The 24,675-nt window shown below is 39.3% G+C and overlaps 1 protein-coding gene across 8 annotated transcripts in view; it reads right to left on the bottom strand.

The window, feature by feature from the left end:
* ROBO1 (roundabout guidance receptor 1) overlaps positions 1-24,675 on the bottom strand; it is a 699,448-nt gene that overhangs the window by 85,757 nt on the left and 589,016 nt on the right. The window lies entirely within an intron of this gene.

The raw sequence follows: 24,675 nt of genomic DNA on the forward strand, positions 1-24,675 counted from the left end.
GAACAAGTTTCAGTTCACCAAATGCAGCAAAATTTGTGTAGGCAGCTGAGTAAGTACCATGTTTACTTTGACATACAAAGAAAGTTTCTTAATTACATAAACTACATTTTGAAGTGCACATATGCTTATGGGCCAAATCACTTATGAAAACCACTGCTGTTCAAGGCAGGAGCGGAAGTGGACAATAAATAAAAGCCACATATGAAGCTACAGGAAAGGGTCTAATGTGGTCAGTGACAAGGAGGAGAGTGTTCTCAATATGAGGTATTTAGCTTGAGTTGCCTGCAGCTAGAAATCTGTCCCTGGAAATTTGACATCTTGAGCAGCGTTGGGCTCTGATTGTCATTGTAGGATGTACAGGCACAAAGATGGCAGTCAGTTATTGAGATAAATGGACACACACGTGGAACATAGATAGTGTTGCATACAAATTTCATTCTGTTGCCTTTGGCACTCATTGCTTGAGAGCACAAGAGATATGTCCTTTATCATTCAGAAAGCTGGTAATGCTGAAATTTCAATGGAGATTTGAGGCATGAGGAATGAAAAAATAAAGGTGACCTGCAAACACACATTTTTCAAGAATCTATGTGCATTTTAAGATTGCTGACTGCCTGAACTGGTAAGCAGGAAAAGGGAATGCAAAATATAACTAGAAGTCTATCTATATTGCTGTTTTACATCTCCCTAAATCACATAAAGCAATTTATTTTCCAAATAATGTATGCAAAGGATTTAAAAATCCCACAATTTTTGAATGACTTCCACTTGCATTTTGGGATTGTTGTATATCCAGATACATATGCAGAAATATATACGTTTTATGTGTATAAATACTGACCACACTGGCTATAACAAAGAAATGTATTTATGTATCACAAGAATTTGCCAACTTAAAAACCCATGTAAACTGAAATCAGTGATGTTCGTGCATGTCTTCAGAGCCTAAATCCTAAAGACATCCAGTAGCATTTGTGCTCCTCTGTTATTTTATCACTTTAGAAAATCCCATTCAAATCCACCACAATATGACACAACTGCGTATCTTGCACAAATTGTAAACTTAAGCAGGAACAATCCTAGGAATTTCTTGCAAGAATCGCTACAAGACTCTCTTCAAAGCATAGATGGAGAGAAGCATTAAAGCAGAAACATAGAAAAACTAAAAAGTCACTGAAAGCTGCTTTTCTTGCAAGTTATTTGAGATTTAGATAAAGGAGACACAGAGGAAACATTCCCTCATGGATGTTGAGGCAGACTTCCTAAGATGTGACATGCATGCTGAAGGAAGCTGTGCGTACAAGATAGAATTCTGAATGCATTTACAAAGGGGTTTCTTTTGTTTGCTTGGTTGGTTTTCTTAAAACATGAGAAGGGTTTAGAACTTTAGCTACAATGATGGCTATTCCACGTGGAATTCTGATGAATTACACAGCTACAATAAAATGTGCTACCACTAGATATGGAATTACACGTCTGCAACTGGAGCAGTCACAGATGGCTACAAGGAAGTGAACATCCCCAGGTGGGTAACTACCAAAATTCTTCATTGCATTTTAAACAATTAGGTACTCACCATTTCAATAAGACTCGTCAGTACCTTCAGTTTATTAACATGACATTGCAAATGAAAACTGCAAATGAAAACTATGCAGCTGTGAAAAACTTATGCTGTCTATGTGCAATATTTCTTCTCAATAGGCAATCCCAGAAATACCCATGGACTGTAGACCAATGGCTTTAAGTAAAAAAAGTACACAATGAAAGACATCCATGTGAAATTTGGTAGGAACACATAAAGAAACTCTGCTGAGTTTGTCTTACTAAGTTCATACCCAGTAAGTCCAGTTCACATCCAGTATTTAGAGATGTAAGCAGTCAAATCACCTTTGGAGACAATATATGAAATCTTGCAAATTAGAACTATTCATAGTCTGTGTATACTTAACAGTTAATGAAAGCATTTTAATTTGAGTGCTCTGGCTCTTCTCACATTTTTGCCCCTGCTCCAGAATACACCAGCTGGACTTTATAGCAGCAAATGATATAATGGTTTGCAAAAGTGACAGGCAGTGTACCATTATACCCCAAACCTCTTGAAGAGTTGTGACGATGCTGAATACCAAGAGAAGTCCTTTCTTCCTAGTAAGCAAGATACAGAAAACAGTTTTGTTCCACCACTCTAGTAGATATGGTTGTGTCGTGGGAAAAGAATGGCTTTGCTAACTGCCAGAGCTTAAAGTCTAATTCTGAAACTAAGTGTCATGTTTCATTTATACCAAAATGAAGACAAGGCACTTTTTGACTTTTCATGCCTCTTCAGGATTTTGTTCTGTGCCTACCAGCAAATCTATCAGGGCTTTGCAAGTAGGATAATACAAGAATAGCACTGAATTCTAATAAGAGAAAAAGATTGTGATCAGCATTTCACAGATGATCTTCAGCTGCCTGTAACATGTATGGATTATTGTATGTATGCAAACAAAATATATGATGGTATGGTGACTTACAAAGACTTATTGAAAGCTGTTTTCTATGACCTGCCTGCCTGACCATATTTTGCTCCTCATCAGTAAATTGCTCATTCAAGCAAGTCCACTTCATTTATTTCTTTAAACAATAGTTGGAGATGTTCATACAGAAAACTCTAGGCACCCACAGAGTTAACTAGGTCCAGAATTGTAAATTATGGCCACCCAGCAGCAAAAAATCATATACAAATCATGAATCAACTCAGCCAATAAATCAAATCCATAAAAACTTACCCAAGGGTTCTACAACATACCACCAAGAATTCAGTATAGCTGTACACACATATATTCTTATTCTAAGACCGTATTTTATATACCTATGTGCGTTGTGTATATGTGTGTAAATTTCTGTATGTATAAATCCATGCCCATCTGTCTGTGTTATGAAATATTTTTATATATGTGGGTGATTCATTTGCTTTTCACAGAAATGTGGTATGAAATATGAGACAGAATGAAGCCATAAGAGAAATGCTTGGGAAGTCCAAATATAAATGTGAATGACATTTTTTTTAAACTTTCTTTCAGTTCCTAGTTTAATTCTATTTAATAAATGAAATCTGCTCTGTTGCAAAATGATTCTAAAGCAAACAAATTCATAGGAAAATCAAATTTAGACTGCAGAATGAAATACTGACTTTTGGTTGTATAGCCAGGGTTTCTGCATATGTGATATCACAAATTTCATATATTTCAGTCTTCTAGAGTACAGCATACACAACAACTCATTTTCTTTAAATTGAAAGTGGTGGGCATGTGATATTAACCTGCTGCTTTAAAAGTGTACCATTTAATTACAAATAACAATATAACAGTCGAAGTACGAGGTGAGTTCAGGCAATTGCAATTAATAGTGTCACTAGCTGGTATATCCAGCTTTTATTTCTTAGTTAAGAAACAAGAGAGTTTGTTCATTTCCCTCTGTCTGGTCTAGCATCCCAAAATATCCATATGACAACTCACCACTGCGACAGAGGCTCTGAGGCATGGAACGTCAGCAATAGAAGGCAGCTTTGCAGTTTGAACAAAGTTGAACAAAAAAGAGTACAAATGACTATCTATCTCAAATTTCTATTTAAAAATTCATATCTTGTTCCAAGCCTTGTGAATCCCACGTATTCTTCCCTACCTATTATAGCATGCTTAAATATCAGACACTAGACATCAAAATGTGTTTGGAGCAGGTCTTCGACAATGATTAAAGTTTGTTCTTGTTTAACTTCAAAGTTCAGACAGAGGAGTCTGTCCTGCTTTCTGTTCCATTCTCTGGGACCCCAGGAAGGTACATGCTGCCTCCTCCAGATCAAACACATGAAAAATTCTATTTGAAAGTAGTCTGAAACATTCTTTCAAGTGGTCTTCCTGTGCTGTAAATCTGTCATGACAAAGTGCAAGCCAATTGTTCCCCCCTACCACACAGACCAACAAAACAGCTTTGCAATACAGACAGGCCTGAAGGTAGCCTAAAGGAAGGTGCAAAATGCATAGGAAGGTGGCTTTACGTAAAAAGAAAGTACTTAAGGGAGATAAAATGACAATAGATTCAAGCTGCTGCCTCTGGCACTCCTGCCAATCCAGCTAGGATACATCAGAGGCAGAATCAGATTCAAGTCCGCTCATAAGACTCCTTTTCTCACTTTTCTGGCCTCATTATTAATGGCTGTAACTACAAGAAGATGGATATCTACAAAGGCATAAGGGTTATCTGTGTCCTGAATTGCTTGGTGAATTCAGAGGCAGCTGAGAGTTATTCAGCCCTTGGCATTAATCACAAGTCACCAAATACCAGAATTACCATATGTATTTGATACTTCACCCATTGAAACTGTAGAAATGGCCAAGATACATGCAGAATGTCATAAATGAAATTCAGAAAAGAAAAATCCATGCCTCAGCATATGCAATTTTCAGAAGTTTAAAACTGTAACAATTCCAAATTAACTTTCTACAAACATTTGGCTTTTGTTAATCACAAAGGAAGATTTAATTCCTAGTAATCCGTATTGGCTCACATTAGTCAAAACTCATTTCTGAACAGACAGCTATGTTTATATGACAATATTTGAGCCAGTAAAATACTTCCCTGAAATGCTTTCACAGCTACAGTACAAAACATTTTCTATGCAATACTTCCTTTCTTATTATAAACCAAGATTAAAATCTTACGACAAAAGCATGTTACAACTATCTTCATGGTCTTGAATCTGTTCTACAAGGATCACAAAAAAAAGACAAAAAAGAAGCAAAGGCTTCATAAAGTGTTTTTTACATCGTTATTTACTAAGTACAGAAAACACACTAAACTCAACTAATGGTCAACACATAGGAACATTCTATGGGTCACTTAAATTATATCTGGAACTAGCAATCTTTCTGCAACATCCAAAGGCCCAGCATGGGAATGATGTGTTTACAATGACAACTGTGAAATTTCTGTAAAACTGTAAATTTAACCCCATGCATAAATCTCCCCTGGATGCACTGCTGCATATGTAGCTTTCACTACAATCAGTGATTGAAATCAGAAATAAAAGTGAACTTGAACTGAACTCCATGTCTGGTATGTCTTCATTTCTCTCCCCTTAAGCAAGTCAGATGATTTGAAGTATCAGTTACACATGAATTTTCTTTTAAGCATCCCCACTACTGTGCTATTCACACACTTCCAAGGATAAAATCTCAGACTAGCCAGGGTTAATTTGCCATACAAAATCTCTCAGTTTTTAATTACGTTACCTAAAGAATCACAAATGCAATAAGGAATAATACTAACATAATAATAATACTAACAATCCACAAATTTAAAAACATATTTAAAAATCCTACCTGGTAACCGTAAAAGAAACTACATAACCCAAATCTCCAGGGGAATTTAGCAGCCTGTTTCCCACTGAGAGCGCCCACACTGTAAAAGACAGACTAAGGTCACTCTGAGGGGCTGTGTTAAAGTCACCAAGGATGAAGCCAAGGGCCCACCTACATGACCAGACCTGACTCTGCATGTGGCAGATCACACCTAAACCCTGCAGACAGCACCAGGGGTGGAGTGAGGAGAGTACAACCACCATGACTTTCCAAAGGGGTCCAGATTCTGCTGCTGATTCCAAGGGGATTTCATTTCCTAACTGTCATTGCAGATATTGACAATATTGTCTTACTTTTCTGAGTCTGGAGCTAATGTTGGCAGGGTGAAAACATGGATGGATTTAAGACAACTGTATATCGTGGGGTGTATTTCATCAATAGGAAATTTCCTACTTTCCCCTAAGAAAAGAGCAGCTGTGCAGAGCGTGAGTCTTCAACAGCAGAACCCTAACTTTCAATTTCAAACTTTAGAAGGACGGGTAGGTGAAACTTCACCAAGACTTGTAATCTGATGAAAGACATTTCTCAGAGATCTCTCACAGCCACTGTGCTAAAATATGGGATTTTTCAGGGTCCTTATGCAGGGTTTTCTGAAGGGAACTTTTCTGACAGGACTCAAGTTATCAAGAGATTTGAAGCAGAAGTTCATAGGTCTTCTTTAACCGTGAGCTCCCACAAGAAAATGAAAGTCCTTCAAGATGCAAAACCAAGGTTCTCCTAGACTTACAAGTACAATTGTGAAGCAACAACAACATCCTCACAGTTTGAGAGGAGGGAATAGAAATGAATTATTCACATTTTTTTCCTGACTGGTCTGTGCAGCAGGTCATTATTTTCAGCTGTGGCTTCATTCACTCAGTGACCTTCTGAGATGCAGCAGCTTTGGCTCAGACTCCCACTTGTCTCGAAGAGAAGGCACATCCCCTCTCAGCCTGGCTGCCCACTGCTGGCTCCTCACTCAAGGGATGCAAATCTCAGGCTCCCGGATCCTTCCCGTGACCGCTGCACTTCCTGCACTAAATTGCCTGTGAAAGCTTTCCTCCCTGGAGCTGGCACAGCAGCTTCCCAAGGGAAGAAGGATTTTCTGAGTTCCTCTGGGGCTAAACCTGAGCTCTTTATGGCAGAGAACATGAACTGAGAACCAAACTAAGCAAATAAAATTAGTCACAGGTGACTAAAATGCAGTGGATTCTTTTATACATGTCCAAGTTTGTATTTTAACAGTTTTAAATTTTGAGACAGACTTGACTTCTCATTCAAAATATTTTCTTTCAAAACTTTATAATCAAGTTAACTTACAAAGACGTTTTGGCCCTGCCAACTAAACACTACAAATAAACAAGTATTTTGCAAAACTAACCTTGAAAAAAATATAAAATGTTTTCTAACGTAACTAAAAACCTAGTGATTCTCTGTCTTTTGACCAAGATGACGTGCCATGGAAATGAGACCACACTTCAAAAGGAGCATATTAGATAACAGGGTTAACCCACGTTAAGTTTCTATTGCATTTATCTCTGACTGAGCCTAAGCTTAGTAGAACTCTTTTATAGTAAATGCTGGACACACAAAGTTGTGAAAACATTAAACCTTTCCCATCATTTGTGGAGCACTGTCAAAAAGAGGAGCATATGCACCACAATGCTGATTTTTCATGAACAGTTAAACACGAAAGTCATATATTAATCTGCCACATTTCACTCTTCCATCACCGTTCGCTACAGCTCTCGTGACTGCAGCACATGCAAATCATAAATCACAGATTTCCTTGTGTTTTTTGTGGTCTGCACACAAGCCTCGTGTTACAGGACTGAGGTGAAAACCTGCAGTCATAGGCAACCACAAGCAAATATTGAGTGTAACTTTCATTTCTATTGAAGGAGCACTGAAAAACCCCTGGGCTAGACATTAGTGATACAGAAAGGCCTCTCTGCTTGGAAGATGCTAAAATTTAAACTTACAAAGAACAAAGAGGAGAATGTATGCACAGAGAAGCAAAGAGCAAATCCCCCAATTTCCCCAGCTCACAGAGCAGCCCAGAACCATTATTTTTATGCTCAACTTCAGATCCTCCAGAGAGACTCCACAGGCAGGGAATGACCTGCCGCTCTTGGTCTGCTCACAAACATTCAGCCCTCTGTTGCCACAGACTTTACAACACAGGCTGATCTTCAGCAACACACAGCGAAGCCAGGAGCTACTCGGAGTTTCTCTGACTCATAAAATAAGGCAGCACAGGTTGCAGTCAAGCAGAACAAAGCACACACTGTTCCCATTCTCTATCTGCACTGGGAGCAGCGCTTCCTGATGCTCGCGCGCTTCCCGCTGCTGTCCTTGGACTGTGATACCCCGTGAGCGCTGCTGTTCGTGGGCTGCTGCCGGGCTGGACACTGAGGAACACGCTCCAGTGGCAGCAGGAACAGGCTGCCATCCAGTCAGGCTCTTCTCACTCAGCCCTTGCCTTCGGAGCTGCAAACCCTTACTGCTCAGTGTATAAATGGAAGTGGTTACCTTATGAAAAAGCCGAGAATGAAGAGACTGAAGCCTGAAAAGCAAAGCCTCTTGCCTTGCCTTGTCTGCTCGCGGCTGGGGGCTGCCCGAGCTATTCAGGGGGGCTTTGGAGCCCTGCTGGGATAATTGCTTCCTTTGCAGCAGTTCCTGGCTATTCTTCTCAGATGCCACAGTGGGTTTAAACTCCTGGCACAGTTCTTGTTGTTGTTAAAAGGGTATTGTAAACTGCACCAATGGAAAAGGCTGAGACAGAAATGTGGCTGGAAGGGGGGGAGAAAGTGTTCTGGACACTGAAAATACTAGCTGCTTGACTTTTCACATTTGTATTTGCAAAGTAAAGTGAACTACAATCTAGCCAGGCAGGTTCTGTATGGAAATCAGTCTCCTGTTTGCTGATGTTTGCTATTATTGGAACAGGCTTGTAAAAATGGCAGAGAAATTTAAATTACTCTGCACTTTATTTTCCTGTTTTATCTTGTGTCTATGTGCGTGCCTTTTTTAGAATTAGTACTATCCTAACATAAATGAGAAGCTTTGATGTCTTCTGTGTGAGCAGCGTAAAAAGAACATCATGAATAAGAAGCAATCTTTACAGAAAACTAAAAGTGTTACTTGATCAGATTTCAGTTCACTTGGTACAAATTACCTTTTTTATGACAGTGACAGGAAGTTAAAAACTGCAATATGCACTCCCACAGTATACTTTCTTCCCCCAAAAACACAGAAAGAGCCCACACTATGCTTCCAAAACATACAAACACAAATATTGAGACTGAAGTAAACACTTAACTTTTAAAGACATTACTGCTTCTTTACCAGCTACTTAGCATGACAAACAGAAAAAAAAAAAAAAAAAAAAAGTTATACTTTTGCACTTAAAAGACTCATCTACATCACATTCTGGCTGAATTTTTCAAAAGAAGACGGCAAAATTTAGGAGTCCATGGCTGCTGCAGAAGATGTGGGGTAGACAGCATTTCTGCCTGTCAGATGGACACACTGATATGTCCAGGTAGTTGAATTTGCAATTCCACTTTCCAAACCTGGTCCTGAATGTTGATCACCAAAAACATGCTGCCTGTAGCCCTTGGCATGCAATGCACTGAGTGCCACTGTGACCCATGGAGACCATTTACAAATGGGACAACTGGGAGCTGCCCTCCGCAGAAAGTCTGAACTCACCACTCCTGAGACACTCTCTGACTCCAATCAGTGTCCCAAATATGTACAAATATTTACAGGGAAAATATTTTAGAGCAGCATTTCTTTGTGTTGTAAGAAAAATGATGCAAAAAACCACACTAAAGAGTGCCAGGGAAAGTTGACCCATGTGAACAGGCAAGGAAGACAGTTTCTAAAGGACTGTCTTGATAACATCCATGCAAACAAAAGACCTTATCAATAAACTTCCTTAGTCTTCTTGTCTCCTTTTCCAACACAAGTACTAACAGGATTGACCCCCATTGCAATTACAGTATGTCACATCAATACCCTGATGTCTGCACCAAGGTATAAATTTAGAGAAAAGTTTGTTGACAATAAAGATCACCCTTGTTTATCTTAGAGGATACAGATCCACTGTTTTCATTTATTTATATCTAGAAAAGATAAATAATTGATATTTGCTACTCTTGCCAATTAATTTTTAATGGAAGACTCACAATATGGTTTTCAACTTTGAATAAACATTCAGAATTAAAAGGAAAAGATCTGATCTAAGAAATATTCAGCTAATCTAAGAAATAATCAAGTAGGCATAGTATATTGCATTGCACTATTAGTGACTATCCTTCATGAGTTTCAATCAGACTTTTTCTAAGACAGCCATACTGATGACTTTGGAAGACAAAAGAAAGCCAAGTTCTACTGAAAATGGAAGTTAATCATAACCAGAAAAGTAATAATTTCAGAGAACGTTTGATGAAGAGGGTAAAAGAAGTGTTCTGATGATTCTCTTCTCCTTTCAAGTAGTTCCATGTGTTATTGCACATTTGACCAAAGTGCCATAAAATCTTAAATAGTTTTGTCCTTTGATAAGATTCACTTTCAGTGGATTGCAATGAAATACTGCATGTTTTCCCAGATCTAAAGTTTGGCAAACAATGTTTAGTAGAATATATCATGAATATTTTTACTGTATTTCAGAAGAATGCTTAAATATTCTGAAAGTTTCTGAAAACAGGAATTCTGGACAATCCTACTAGATTCAAAATTTTGTTTGAGATCTGGCAGAACTAATGCATAAATGCTGTATTACAAATATTATTACTGGCACTTTCAAACATGCATGCCAAGAACAATCTGATATGCAGGCCATTCTATGCATGGAATATTAAAATATTTGCTGTATTTAGAGCCTTTAATAATGTGTTAGATTTGGATCTTGGCTCACTGTGCAAACTAATTTCATAGTGAGATTGCCTGGAAATTTACCACAAAGGTATTACTTTATGATCCTTTAGTTTATGATTAGTTTATGAACTTTTCAACAAATGCTTAAAAGAAATTCACCTTGAGGCAGAGGACTGGGCCTGACATACTTGCAGCCCAAGCAGCAACTCTGTCCCTGAGGCATGAGAGGAGGCAAAAACCAAAGCAGAAAGAGGGATTTAATGAGATGCACACTTCCTTGAGGAGCAAAAGAACAGAAGCTCATTAAGTGTGGACTTGGAAGAAAGAAGGTATACACACAGGATTCCACTGGAAAGGAATTTCATATACTAAGTTAGTCAGGTAGGCACACAGATATCAGAGTAGCTTCAAGTGTTTCTTTTTCTGTACAATCATGTGGCTGAAAAAACAATACTTTGCCTTTTCAGAAATCTCTTTCGTGGAACTGTCAACTACTCTTCCAACACTTCCCAAGGGAAAAACCTTTGGATCACACCTAACTGGAGTTAGCATAATCGTTACACTATTCAAAGTTTTCAGACAAGTCTAAGAGAAGGAAAATTACATAAATCTAATTGAAAGGAGTGTTTTTTAAGGCTTTTTACCTAAAAGACTGTGTTCAAAGTGTTAATAGAGAGGACAGAAGAGGATACAACCTTGTCCCAGTATCATCTCAGCTCTCCCAGCTGAATGTAAAGTGGACAGAGATAACTTTGTAAATCATTTGAATGCTGCAGACTGGTACCTAGGTACAGTGTTTGTAGACTTATTTTCAAGACTGCATTTTGTAGCAAGTAAGATGCAAAGAATACAAAGGCAAAAACTATTAGACTGTGGGCTGCTTGGGGTTAAGAGTAAACTCCTCTATGAGCAGAAACAAAAAATCCCTTTGCATTTTCCACAGCACCTGAATAAATACATCATCTTTACCTTATAAAGCTTGTCAACACTAGTACTATCAATTCTCCAATGAGAATTTGTGGAATTCCTTTGAAACAATGCTCAGAGAGAGAATTAATTGATTTTGGCGTCTCTTGGTTTCATTGTTTCATGAACACAAAACTGATGGCCATTAACAGCATCCAGAAGTAGGTCTGGCCAATCAAACGGCCTACGTGTTTTATCAGAGGACAATCTCAGAAAAAAAAAAAAAATAACTCTGCTAAGAGCACATGAGCACATTAAGAATCATAGAATTGTTAAGGTTGGAAAAGATCTTCAAGATCAGTGAGTCCAACTGTTAGCATAGAATATATTAAAACAGTATTGTAATACAACTTGGAAAATCTGTGTCAACAGGCTTCTCTTATGAAAGAGCTCCCTTGGCTAGTTATCAGTGCCACAGACAAGTATTTGTAGATACCATTTTCTGGATTAGGAAAACCAATCCTGTTTTAATTAAAATCAGTTTATTACCCAGTGTGATACCTTGGTAAGAAAATTCCAAATAAAAGGTCCTTAACCTGTCAGTAACTAGAACTTATTCCACAGAACCAATACTTAATGCTGTTATTTTGTCTGGCACCACACACTTTTTTGCACTGTGCAGTAGGTATGAACATGCCCATTTTCAAATTTAAATAGAAAATGCTTCTTCACCTTTTTATTTTTATTTGTAGTCATACGGTTGCTGTTTTGATAATTAAGGAAAAGCAGAGCTAAAGCTGGAAGTTTTAAAATTTCACATCTATTTTAACACAAAATTAGGAAGAAATACAATTCTCTCTCAAAAATCAACAAGACATATTCCTATGAGAAAGCAATGAGGGACTGAGATCGGTGTTTAAGTTGTGTGAAAGAGTGTAGGTTGATAAAGGCTCCAAATGCACAGGTATCCCTAACATCACAAGCTGTAATGATGTGTTAACCTTGGTGACAGTCAGAAGAGAAGGGTCAAAGGTTCAGCTGGCATCCCTGGGGGGGATCCTTCAAGGTGAATTTGAGACTCATTGACAGGGCAGCACAGTAAAACTGACACTGCCGTCTGAGAAACGTACATGCTACAAAGAGCAAGAACTGCCTTTTTCTTGAACTTGCTGTTCACAGCAGTAGAAAAAATGGTCTTTGTTGAGATGGTTAAAGCAGGGAGAACACAGCTCGCTACCAGATGAGATCCTAAAAGAGAAGAGTTATAAAGATTACGCCTCTTTTTGAACTGAAAATAATTATTAGAGCAGGTTTGCCATTTAATTTATTCTGGTTGATCCAGCTACTCTTAATTTTGCCTATTTTAGAAGTTATTTCCCCATGTCCTACTTAAAAAGGTTCAGATTGCTAAATTTAAAATTTCACCTCCTGCTGAAAAACCCATTACAACTACCTACCTTTATCAATTTCAAGAATAACAGATACAACAGATGACCTCTTACAACACCAAAGCCTTGGATTATTCATGGCAAAAGCAGAGTAACAATAGTCACCGCCAGTTGCGTAATTTCTAATATTCAAGAATGACAATGCAAAAGATACTGGCGAGACATGGGAATTTTCTCAGCAGACAGTCTCACTAGAACAAAAATTGAGAATCAATATGCAGTATGTCCACAAAACTCCAGCTGGAATACCTTAAGTAAAGTCCTTTAACGACAAACAAGTCAATAAAAACAAGTGAAGCAGTAACAACATTAGCAACAAAAAAGAGAAGAACGTAGATTCCTTTAGCACTTCAAAAAGAGGCTTCTCTCTCACTATAAATTATACTGTGTATTTTCTTGGAAAGTATTAGTCTCAGGAAAGACAGTGGTAAAACTCCCACTGATTTCAGTAATGCCAGAATTCCACCCTGAGAGTTCAGGATGTGTGCAAAGAGTATTCCAGTGAAATATGCTAACCATGCAAATTTCCCAGGAGTTATAATCATGCAAAGTACCTGCTCTGTAGACATTCCTAAATTATTACAAACCCTTGAGATCCTTGAATACAAGGGACAATAATCTCAAAACCACTCCAACACCTCAGCATATAGCTTGAATGATAGAGATGTTTTCTTTATGATCACAGAAGACCTCCAAGTATTTGTAGCTGGGCTAGATCCTGCAAGTATTACACAATCACAAACACCTGGAGTGGAGCATGGCCTGAATATGAAAGTGAGGATATGATGCTACTGTTGTGTCTAGAGAGCCTATTTATGATTTAGGATGCAATAACACTTTGCAAGGTGGCACAACACAGCTTTGTTGCAAGTGTCAGGCTGCTTTACATGTATGAAATAATTCAGGTCCACAACTCATGAAATGCTGAATAAGAAGAACTGAACAACTTCAAGGTTTGTCCAAAATCACACAGGAAAATTGCAGCAGCCCAGCAATCTGCTCTGCTTAGGTTGCAGACTCTCTACCTCCAGGCAATCTTTCACTTACTGCACAATAATTTTCTCCGTAGGAAAATGTTCTGCAGCGCACTGCTAGAAATCTTGTTGCAATGACTGTATAGTCTCATGGCAAAAACGGGTCTTCTGTGATTCTATCCAGTGTACAGGTCTGCCAGAGAGCACAAACACTCATTTCTGGAATACCTGCTATGCACCATGAAATTGCTTCAATCAGGTACCTGCAGCTTCTGCGGTAACACTTTATCCGGAACGAGCAATTTTTTTTTTTTTTTTCCTTCTTGATTTTCATTAGGTCTTACTCCAAGAGAAATGCTCAAACTGAACGCCAGAGTTCAAAGAAGTCCTAAGAGACAAATGATTTCATATGAATGGGGAGAGCAAGATGTGCAGAGTTTGAAATGTGAGGCATGCTGGAGTGAACCCCAAACCATCATGTCAACATCTTTCACTTTCAAAAACTTTACATTCTGAATGGCATAGACACTCTGGAAAACAGTGATGCAAAACTCCCCCAAACTTACAGTTAAGAGATCTTGATTCATCATCCTTTTGTTCAAGGAACCAAATTTCTTATTTTGTGAGGGAAGGCAAATTACTTAAGCATAGTTATCTCTATGGCTAGTTTCAAAATTCAATATATTCCATGTAGCAGTAGAAATATTTTGAGATATACACCAGGAAAGCTTTTCACTTGCTCATGCTTTACTTTTTTAACAGCATTATTTCCTCCCCTGCCAAATTTGTGGGGTTTATTTACTCTTAAACTTATTCACTTTTGGCCTTCTTCTCTCTGTGTTATTTATTCTCCCCTGTGCAGCCAGAACCAGGAGGCTGAGCAGAGGCAAGCAGACAATTGACAACAGCAGCAGAGGCAAAAGCAAAGCTGCTGAGTTAGAAAAAATCAAGATGAGTATAAATATATCCAAGTTTAACTAACCACCCACACTTCCATGTTAAACAAAGCAACAATCTTCAACAATCTCCATGTGCCAAATAGATTCTTGTTAGATAATGATTTTTCAGAAGGAAAAAAAAAAATCAATTAATTGCTCAGTACAACATGAGTATTAGCAAGAATTATCCTATAGCTAGATAAAGAGAAAAAGCAGCTATTTTTTTCCCCTTTCCCTTTTAAGGAGGACAACCTCAAGCAGGCAGACTTGACCCTGCATAATATTACACAGGAGTCTGGAATAACACCCTGCAATATGTGTGTGAATCCCCCACTACTGCACGTGGCGAATATCTGAACTTGGCAGTAAGTAATTGTGAGTATATTATTACCTGGAGAGAGAGAAGTACTCTGTTGGGTTGAGGAAACCCAAGAACTGAAAAATTATTATTTTTGAAGTGCTGTGATTTGGACTAGACTTTTCATATAACCAGAAGCATCACAGGAAACTCAGTAAGGCAAAACTATCCAAACAAAGTGAAATAAGCAAAAGTGAAGTTGACAGAACTTTCAAAAAGTAGACCAAAAAATCAAAGCAAACCAAACAAGAAGCTCTAATCACTTACAGCTGTTCAAGGCTCAAAAATGGGCACTGTTCTTCTCTATTATTTTTATTCTACATTTTTCTTTTGATTATGAGAACATAATATGTGCAAACTCAGCACACAGATTGTTGAGGCTTTATTAAACATGCTTTTAGAGTTAGTGTCATTTTTACTTTACAAAAGTAATTCCTAAAATAAGCATGATACACAATAAAGTCTCAGTTAGCAGTTATCCGATATTTAGATTTTAAGTGACAACATGTGGCTGCTGTGGTGTGCAAGCAACTAGGAATATCAAAAATGCCAAGTACAATCAAACTTATAAGGTCCACTAGAGACTGTCAAGAAAAAAAATGTACCTTTTTTTTTTTCTCTCTCCCATCCCCCAAAATGGAGAGGGTTTCAGTGTTTGGAAAAGAGTGAACACAGTGAGGAGCTGGGTTGCTTCACTTCACTGTACAGACTTGCCACAAATAATGCATTGATTTCTGCAGGATATCTGCTTATTAGACGGTCTTTCATGCTTTACCAATGGAAATATCTCTGTATAAGAGTATAAAATAAACCTCAATACAGTAAAAATAAAGGCTGACAGGTCCAGGAGTCTGCAGGAAAGAACCTTGGAAGGCAGGAAATTTGTAGTGCCGTTCTGCACATTTGATCTGTAGGGATCCTAAGTCCCATGTGCAGTGGAATCTACTCCGAACACTTTTTCTGCCGGTACACAGGTTGCCCACTTCCACTGTGAGTCCTAATGTTTGGTGTGTCAGACTCCTAAAAACCTCTGAAAGCCTATTTTTTTCAGTATTGCTTTGCCACTCATTGTTTTTGCTCCTGAGGAGGAATCAGAGATGACACAGCAGTCATTAAGGGGCTGGAGAGAACAGTGTTTCCCAGGGGATTTTTAACTTAGAGGAAGATGTCCACAGTCTACATGTAAGATTTCCCTGCAGCTGATGAAGGGAGGGGAAGAGAAGAATTAGCTTTCTAAGCCCAGTCTTCCTCTTTATTGTCTGTAATATAAGCAAAGGCTCCTCTCCTGACTGCTTAAAAAAACTAACCAAACAAAAATGTTTCTTTTTCATTAGCAGAATAAAATGAATGAAGAAATAATTTCCCTCCCACATCCTTTTTTCATCTTTCTTATTCATCCAAAAAACCCCCAACAACGAGATTGTCAGCCAAACAAAACAAAGAATTTACTTTCTCAGCATAATAAATCACCTTTGCTCCTAACCATCCAAATCATAAAGTCCTACACACCCTGGATAGCTCAAGTAATCTAGTCTGAGATAACAACCACCTGGCTTTTTATTATTTTTTAGGGAGAAGCTTCCCAGACACCATTTCTATAATTTCAGATGGTCCCAGAGGTTCAAAACTCTCAATAAGCCATTTTAACAAGAAAATCCTCATAGTCTAATATCTAGGTCTGTGAATGTCCCAAAACTCAGATATCTAACACATACTCTGTTTGCTCCAGGCATTTATTTTCTTTTACTATCTAGGTCATCAGTTCATGAGTAGGGACAAAAGAAATCCATAGAGAATTTTGACTCAATGAGAAGTTTTCAAATTCTTTTAAGTCCACAGAGTATCTGCAAAAGAGCCCCATTCTTCTTTCCTTTGCTTTCACAATTGAAAGTAGGAATCGGTCTAAAACAAAGCTGACCGTAGAAAAAGACACTTAATTCAGGTTAAAGGAGTACTTTTCACTGCTGCTGGGTGAAACAATACTGCAAAACCATAGTTATGCATGTCTAATGCTGAACTTCTTAAGTGGTGAGAAGAGAAATATAGCTGGAGCAAAGGACATCACTGATGCAAAAGAACATTTTTGAAAGTTGCGAGAAAAACCAGAAGGAACAGATACCCTTCCAGATCTAGGGTCAAATATGATCAGCAGTTACTTGGTTTAAAATGCCAGCAAATGAACGACCATAGGAGCCTTTTAATCTAACACTGAATTATGATGAGTTTTAATTCCAGTACTTTTGTTTAGTGTGAGCACACTCTATAAATCTGATAACCTCACATGGTGGATTGCACTACTACCAGGCATGCCCTTGGGAACAGAGGAGGTCAGTTTGGTCCTAAACACAAAATCTAGTCCCTGTGATAGCCAGCACAAGCCTACAGACCGTGGTGTTCTCCTCAGCCCACAGATGCTTGATGTTGGGCCACCTTTTGCCCTGTGTCATGAGGCTCCTTCCCTTTCCCCTAATTCCAGAGACCAACATTATCCTTCGGAGATGTCTGCTGGGAAGACATAATCACATCAAGCGTCAACCTATGCATGGTTTACCCTATCCAGCACAGAAGATTCAGGGTTAATAATGAGCCATTTAAACCACATTAGAACAATGCTGGGCATTGAGCATGTCCCAAACACTTGAGACTGATGGGCTTTTTGCTCACCATTTTCTTACAGCAAATGGAGAAAGCACCTCATCCCCCAGAGAAGCATTCGGGACTGTTGACTGTAAGAGCTGCAGAGAAGAAGGGAACATGCACATGGGCATTTTCACGCCGTGTGCCTTGGTTTGGCACGTGGATGGAGACATCAAGCCCCTCTCCCCTCGGTGCCACAGGAGCTGTGTGGCCGCGTTAGCCCCGTGCGGTGCTGGCGCGCTCGAGCCTGTCTCGCAGCAGGGCTCATTAGCCCGGGCTCGGCGCCACATTAACCGCTGCCATATGGCTGCCGGGCGAGCCACAGTGAGCCGAGAGCTCACATCTGCCTGACAACATCTGCACAGCTACGCCCCTTCAAATGGCAAACCTGAAATGCAATCTGCCAGGGGAGAATCTTGTAATAGGTTAGGATTTCCAATCCACACCGACATGTAGAATTCGAGCTCTTGCTCTTGGCAGCTGTGGTCACGGCTGGAAACTGCTTGTGGATGTGTTAGAGATGAGAAGTTTTGTTTCAAGGAGCTGAGTCTGAAAAATGAAGTGAGGATGGTCAGACTCCAAGTCGGATGGAAGAAGCGAAAGAGGAAAATGGATACAAAAATAAAAGCCTGTGTGATATTCCTCCACTTCATGTTAGCCCAGGCTATTAATCAGATTTTTTACAACCTTCCAAAGTAAGCGCAGTCCTCTGTAGAAAGTAAAGTTCTTTAGGGCTCAGACAAAAACCCCACATACAACACACAAAACGATGTGACAAATGATAATCAAAGAGTAATGCACGATTGAAAAGAGCTTGGGTATGCCTATGATAATAAAAAAAAAAAACGTTACATGGGAAGTAGCAGTATAGCAGAAGATTCCCTGAGAACCCTTTGTCTTAACAGAGAGTGGTTGTACAGATGTGGAAACCTGAGTGGTTTAGACACAGCAGGGGAAGAGGCAGGCATGCACACAGAACTGAGGGGAAAAATGGGAAAGGTGTCCTCATGATAAGGCAGGAGACAGCACAAGCACATGGCACAGAAAAGAAGGGAGAGGTGATCCAGAAGACACATTTTGAAAGATTTGTGGAATCTGGAGAGCAGAGAGATTTCAGCAGGAGCAACAGGGACCTTGAAACAGAGCTTTTAAGTGGGAACACAGAACAACAATGTCACATTTTGGAAAAACCAAGGGGAAGAAACAGCAGGGTTTAGAGGCATTCTCAGTATCCTCTGGGACAGCTGTGTGGTTTCAAATTATTTTTCACAATTTTTTACATTTTTTTCCCTCTTGGGGTGCCAAGTTAACTCACAGCAGCTCCAGCTGTGTCACCCGGGGAAACTATATTAAGAGCAGAAGAAATATAAATCAGCAAAAAAACTACTCTTAATCCTTGAGTAAGCCACCATTGCAGGGATCAGCATCTGAAGTAAAAAGAGAGGTAAGAGTGGGAAGCCAACCCTCCCAGGGAGTAAGAAAAAGGACTTGGAAGAAAGGAAATTGCTGGGGGGCAGCAAATACATATTGGGAATCAGAAGAAAAAATACACTTCTCTTTCTAACCCTCTTGGGGCCTATAGGAAATTGCTGCTTGCCCTTTAATCTGCCCCAAAAAAGAAAAACAATTAAAATGAAATAAAACTCTGAACTGCAAGTCCTTGCTGCCTGCCTGCCTTCCCCTCACCCCCATTGCTTTGTGTGCTGGGCACCCAGGCCATGATCTCTCATGCAGATCTCCATAGCAGAGACAACATTACCATCAGAATTACAGTTTCTGCAGGAATGTGCATTCTTTTGCTGTGTATCTAAAGTACGTCATTTGGGGAAACGAAGGTGTTAAGCAATCAATAAATCAATGAAAAAGAGAGGAGGCTTAAAAAAAAACCCAAAGAGAAATGGAGAAGAAAGAAATAAGGATAAACATCTTGAATTAATTTGTACTGGCACTGCAACCGTATGGTTTCTGTCAGGAACATTGCTGCAGTAATGGGTTAAGACTGTTACACCACACAAAACACCCCAACAAATTCAATCAGTTTTTGTTTCATTTCTATTGATTCATCTCCCCATTGCAATTCTTCCCTGCAATTTAACTTTGGAAAGAAAGACCGTTTCCTAAAGAGGGAATTAATTTCAGCTCTTTCCACTGTTCCCTCCAATACTAACAACACTTTCTCTTTTCCTTTTTAACTGACAGTCATAGCAATTTCTTCCACTTCCTTTTTTCTTTCTTCTTATGATCAAGGTGATGATGGGATCCACCTATGTAGTTTTAGACTTGCCAAAGCACAGTGAGGCTATGACTGGTCTCCACCAAGAAAAACGAACACAGTTCTCTTCGACAATTCATTAAGAGAAAAATTGGGGCAAACACATGAAACACCTTCCTGTGGATGGTACTGTTAAGGAGGTTTTCCTGTCATGACAGAATATCAGAAGGCTTTGTTTCCACACTTTGTAAAAACATTTTCATCACTCACTCATGTAAAAATAGCATTGTGTAAGATGCAACAAATGCTGTGCATTTGTGATGTACTATTTAAGGGCCAGGAAAGGAGATGGGAATTGGAAATTTAAGTTGCAACTCATCTAAAATAAGAGTGTAAGTCATTCAAAACTGTTGATGTCACAAGACAGCCACACAAAAAAGGAATGAAAACCTGTATGCATTATTCATCTTGTAACTTTGATCTTTAAAGCTAAGAAACTTGAACAAGGAAAGATAAATGGCTTCTCAAGCTTTTTCTTTTAAAAATCAAATGAGGATGATTCAGGATAAATGAGAGATAAGAGTTAATAAGAAAGAGGGGGAAATTGCAATCACACTGCTGCATGGAAGTTTCAACGCAAAGGCTTTGCTTTTTGTATTCAATTACAAAGGATTTCTTTCTTAGGTACCAGCATCCTTTTTCATGTATATGTAAAAGATTTTACCTATTAAAATTTAATGTTCACTATGCATAGCTTTTTTCTTCTACCACCTATACCATGACTTGATGTGAGCAATTAGGAAGCTTTCTGAAGCATGGGCTACTAGTGGTCATGGGGCAGGAACAGACCCAGCTATGAAATCCTGACCCCCAAACCTGGCTCAAACATCAGCTTGGTCTGGAACTTATGCAAGATATGTATATTTTCTCCCACTGGGAAAGCACTGATAATTACAGGCACTCTGACTGCATCTTGATTTCACTGAGGCGTAGTCAATTATGCAGGCATTGCTGCTAAAATATAAGACAAATTGATAGATCCAAAAGCACATGGAGGTTGCCCTGTCTAGATGGCAGAGCCAAAAAATCCTCTTTGAACACTTTGCGCTCCTGCGAGTCTGTAATTATTGCCAGTTTTTGCCTAAAGATACGCTCAAAGGCCCCACCATCTTGGTTAGATTACTGGAGTCAGCATCTTACAGAGAGGCAGCTGTATTTGGGATTCACAAAGAAGACAGAGCAGCAACACAGCTCCTTGAGGGAGGCTCTGAGCAAACCTAACACAGGCAGACACCGCCACAGCCATCAGAAATCACAGCACTCCAGCCATTTCCAGCAACAGCAAAGCCCAGGGAAGAATGCCTTGACTTCACAGCATGCTGCAGGAGGGTTTGCTTATCTGAGCTTCCAAATTGTTACCTCCACACAAGCAGGTATCACTAATCAGGTGACAGAGCCAGACAGGCTGGACGGATGTGAGCACACGTTGTGAGATGGAAGAAATGGTCAGGGAACGAGGTGAAAATTTCATGGTGTGGTGTGTGGTAGGAAGGCACTGAAAACAGCATTTGAAAAGTAGTGGGAGGCTTCTGGAGTACAGCAGGAAAATGGGTCAGAAGTGAATGGAGGCACACTGAATTCACAGGCCTACAAGCAAGCAATATTCACTGTGATTACTGCGAGTGCCTGAGCAAGTCATTGCTAATGGCACTCGCAGCCACTGACACTCTGCCAACTGCATCCAGACAAAATACATTTGGAAAGACCGAACCCAGAATTACAGCAGTCAGCAGAAACTACACTGATTGCACTTCCTCCTCAGCCCCAGGGAATGCAAACTCACAGCTTTTGGCACCAAGGTGACACACGTGGCTCCCTCCTAATGACACTGTGCTGCCATGCAGAAAGGATGGCTAGACTGGTGGGGCTGGGAGCAGGGCTATTCCTGGTGAGGATGCCTGGAGCCCTGGCCTAGATCCTTGCTCCAGGCAACGGGCGGGTCTGCGAATTTCACCACTGCCAAACATGTAAACACCATGAACAGCTGGAAACAGAACCAGGAACTTCCCCACCCTGGTGCTCTCCCTTTCTCTCTTGCTCACAGACAAGACCTTGCACCTTCTTTCTCCACCAAGTCTCAGCTCCAAGAGGAGTGTCACACAGCCTCTCCTAGTGCAGATGGATCATATAAGAAATTAGAAAAATACATTTAAGCTTTACAATGTTTGCAGTGAAAAGTTAGAGCTATTCACAGGATTGAGCTGAGGCTCTCCTTTTCAGATGTGTATATATATATATATATATATATATTACAGGAGGGATTCTTCATTCCACAGTAATCCCAGGAGAAAAATTAACTAGATGAGCACAGAATCACACTAGTTCTGCTCTGTCCTCATTATAACTGCTTTTCAAATCAATAAATTAAGCTAAAGGTAAGTGATTGCTTCACAGGCAAGACTGTTCCAGCTTCGTTTGTAATATTGGGAGAGGGATTAGCCAGATCAAGCATTTGCTTTCATAAGCCCTAATGAACTGAGAAAACTATTTATAGACAACGCACTCAAGAGTAGAGAGAAAAAACAGTTTGGTGATGATTCTCCATCAGGTGCACCCAGTAGACATTTGTGCACTGAAGAGCCTACACGAGGTCTCTGAAACTGAGCACTGCTGGGAGAGCTGTGCTCAAATAAAATCTCTGCTTCTATAATCCTCTTCACAGATGGCTCTGCCCTCACCCTTAACTTTCATTTCCTATTTGTTCCATTCACTAGTTTGTAACCTGACAGACATACAAAATTTTTTCTCCAAATTGCATTTATTTGCCCTACCAATGGACCAAAAATATGAAAAGGCTGATTTTTATTATCTCACCTACATAAACACATTGATTTCCTTAACTCTACCCAGGATAAAATAATATCTTCTTTTTATTGCATTCCTGAGGAAGTCATGCCTTAACTTGGATCTTATTTATCTGCTATTTAGCTACATCTTTTACTTCAAACTCTCAGCCAGGAATGGAGCTTCCAGCTCTGTTTCTCTGGCACTCTTAGAGCTCATTCTGAAAAGTCCAGTTTTTCTGTCTCATAGATGATACTGTCATCTATGAGTAGAGAAGAAAAAAACCTTCCAAATATTAAAAATAAGGTTGCTTCATGAAGATATCATCTTTTTGAAGAAAATATAGATATGAACAGAAAAAGAGATGTCAAGCATCACTCCTTATTCAGAAAAAGTACTGTCTTAATGTTTATTTTAAATCTCTTGTCAGAAAGGAAAGCATTAATATGAAATGCTTCTAATAGCCTTTGACGCTTACAGAACTCTTAAAACTGCAAGGAGTCAAAGATCAACAAACCTATAAGAATGAAAACAATTGGAGATGCTTTAGAAGTGGAGCCACCAAAGCTTTTTCATTTGTTAAAGGTCTACTGGTATTACGTATGTATTGAACACCAAGACATATAGTTTGACATTTCCTGATATGCTAATTTCATGGCTTAGAAAGAGGAAAGTCACACTTGTATTACGGAAATGTACTGCCACTGAGTCAATCAAAATTTTGCTGCCACATGAAGGTAGGTGCTCATTTTATATATAGATGCTTAATTAGAAAAAGAAAAGAAACCTGTCACTTAAAACCCATCAAATTCATCCTTATTTCAGCTTTTGTACTCTTGTAGGGGTTTTTTATTCGTGTTGCCAAACTGAAATAGAAATGCCTTTAAAGAGATAAATGAACAGAAATGGAATAATTCTAAGTCAAGTTTCACAATTAGCATTTCATTCCCATCTGCCCTTTAGCAGGTTGTCCATTCCAGGTCCCAGTCTCCCCTCCCTGCCCAGCCACTAGCAAGATCATACAGATGTTGCTGCAAAGCTGTAAAGAGGTACATCTGAATGCAGATTCATCCACTTGGCAAGATCCTGCTACAGCTGTAAGAAGGTGCAAATCTGCATCACAATGTTGCTTCAGGCTCTCTCTTGCCTGTGTGAGGAAGCACCCATGGTATCAAGAGCACTGCTCAGGACAATGCCAGGCACATACGATGTCAACGGACACGGCTAAGCTGGGCTATGGCAGCTCTGTTGTTTACACCTCTGGAAACAAGCACTCATTTGGGTACCTGAAACAAGTGTGTATCTACACCTACATCAAAACTCACTTCCATTTGTTTGTTTTTGGCAGGAGATGCTGATAACACACGATAGCTCTGCCAGATGACATGGTGAAAGAATACTGTGTGGGTGAGTATTTGAAACAAACACCAGAAAATAAAACCAAACTGACGGGCTTTATTTCATCCTAAGAGCAGCTTTAATGACTACAGGTGACACTGCCAGTCAGTGATAGCTACTCTTGTTCTGGGTATGTCTTTGTTCCAGCAGCTGGAACAGTTTTCATGTATAACAAAAGAAATGTACTTAATAGGCAACACCTGAAAAATCCTTCAAGAGAATACACTATAGCAATAGAAAATGCAAGTTTAGAAAGCACTTCCTGGGGAAAAAAACCCCACAGGTAGCACTGGAATCTTCTCTTTATCTCAGGTCAATTGGCTTGTCATGGTTGGAAGGAGATTTGAAAAGGAAATTGCAAGTTCTTAGCAAGTAAGATTGGAGGAACAGAGTTAATAGCCAGCAATCAGTATAGGTTGGGTAGGGTACTTAAAAATTGAAATGTATGCATACGCCACAACAGCAGAATGCCTGGGCTTTGTCTTGTTTGTAAAACATAAATGGAGTAACAGGCAATTTCGATCTCAAATCAAACTGGTAATTTTATACTTAGGTGGCTGGGGTTTAAGAGTACTTTCATTAAACATTTCCCTCATTTCAGTATGCGATTGAGGCATGTAAATGGTATGTGCCTCTGATCTTGCTTTACACTAGTGTTGGGGTTTTAGTTTAGTCTTAGTTTTTTTTCCTGTTAAAGGAAT

Source organism: Corvus kubaryi, unplaced genomic scaffold (assembly GCF_017639235.1).
Source record: "Corvus kubaryi isolate FWS band 111438036 unplaced genomic scaffold, C.kubaryi_AGA036_p1.0 37391, whole genome shotgun sequence".
Lineage (NCBI taxonomy): Eukaryota > Metazoa > Chordata > Aves > Passeriformes > Corvidae > Corvus > Corvus kubaryi.